The sequence below is a fragment of the Nuphar pumila genome, chromosome 4 (assembly GCF_984573655.1).
Source record: "Nuphar pumila chromosome 4, dmNupPumi1.hap1.1, whole genome shotgun sequence".
NCBI classification, from domain to species: domain Eukaryota; kingdom Viridiplantae; phylum Streptophyta; class Magnoliopsida; order Nymphaeales; family Nymphaeaceae; genus Nuphar; species Nuphar pumila.
In genome coordinates, this window is record NC_143252.1 from 28800357 (window position 1) to 28802301 (window position 1945).

Below are 1945 nucleotides of genomic sequence, written 5' to 3' on the forward strand. Positions count from 1 at the left end.
AAATGAAAACCTTTCCAATGAAAAACCATTCCAAACTTCTTCAATGAACGTTTTATTGGATTTTTGGTATTTTTTTTTCAAAATTCAGACCATTCAGATGTGATCTATATACTTGTTTGTATAGGAATCAGTTCTTGGAGCATTTGATGCTGATCCATTAATAAGTTTTTATAAGTATCAAAATCAACAACATACAATTTTCATAAAATTTTGAGGCTCCAAATACCATTTTTTCTATCCAAAATATTCATGATCCAATTATCGATTTATGATAAATCAATCATGCTGAACACATCTCTACGGTCAAAATTTTGAAAAAACACCAAAAATTTTTCATTGAGAAGGTTTTGGAGGGTTTCCATTGGAGAAGTTTTCATTCCCCTTTTGTTAAGTACTCGGGCCCGATCACTGATCTGCTCCGGAAACATGAAGCACTCTTATCTTGCCCCTTGCTCTCAAGCATATTCACTTATTCAATTCAACCTACAGCAGCACTTGAATTTCCATGAATCATGTGGCTATTTGGTTGATGTTTTTGAAAAATTTGAAGCCATACGTACACATACCTCAGCACTTGACATAAAACAAATTAATGTCTATGATATGTTTGCCATGTATATAATACTTATATAATTAATTTCCCCGGTCTACTTACAAGGGGTATTGACTTTTTGATGTTAATAATGCCTTAATTATTGATTGTTTTATATCAATAATCACAGGAGGTTTGTGTACTTATTCAATATAAGAAAATGATCACCTACCTCATGACCTATTATGTTTGAAAAACATGACCCACAGTTTTCCAAATTCTTTTTTTTTGTTGTTGTTAATTCCCGAAAGCGTAGGTAACATGTACATTTCCAGCCCAAGCAATTTTTTCTCCTTTTTTTTGGGTAAGCCAAGCCAAATACCTTCCATCACAAACCGTAATACTTTTTAATGATTTTTTGGCCGATTCAGAACAATTCACTTGAGTATCGGTACCGGTTGATCCACCTGAATCGTTCGCCAAAAGGATATAGGGTCGATACCGATACTGACAATATTGGGTAGTACACCGGCTTTTGGTTTATGGCGAAGGACACCCTTATGTGTTTCGAGCTCATGATGTTCCTTTTAGCCATGTGGGTTTCGAACTCATGATGTTTCTCTAGCTTGCTGATGTTTACAAGTCGCCCCTACCGGATGAATGGAGCCCTTTCGGGCATAAAAAAAAACAAAATCTTTTGGCAACAACTGCATAAATCTTCAAAAAAAATGGGGCATGAATTTTTTTAATTGTTATTCAATAAAGACTATTTTTTAAAATTTTAATATTTAAAAGTGTTTTGTATTTAAATATTATTAAAAATAATAAAAAGGTATTAAAATAATGGCCATACGAATCTGTGTCTACTCGAGTCACCATGGACACCTAGCTAAAATGGTTTGTCCCAATGTTGTCGTGTCGGTCTTGAATCGTATAATTCTGGTGAATCGGGGTGGTATCCCATGTGACAAGCGGAAGGCCCAGGTTTCGAATCTCTCTGCCACATGGGGCTTAAGAGATATCTAGTAGGGGTCTGTCTAACCCCAGTTTGCCTTAAAAAAAACAGTTCATGTGAATTGTTCTGAATCAGCTAAAAAATTAATAATTTAAAAATATTTTGTGTCAATCAGAATGTGACACGTGTTAAAACCATTAAAATAATATTTAAAAATAATTTTCAGTATTTTTTATATTTATTTAAAAATAACTGATTCAGGTTGGTATCATATTGATTTTTAGCCGATACAATCCATGATGATTCAAGTCTATACTGACAACATTGGGTTTGTCCCTGTGATCTACTCTAAGAGCACATTTGGAAGCGAGAAAAACGTAGGAAAAGTGATGCAAATTAAAAAAATTCTGTTCAAATTTTTTGACCCTTCTAAAAGAGAGAGAGAGAGAGAGAGAGAG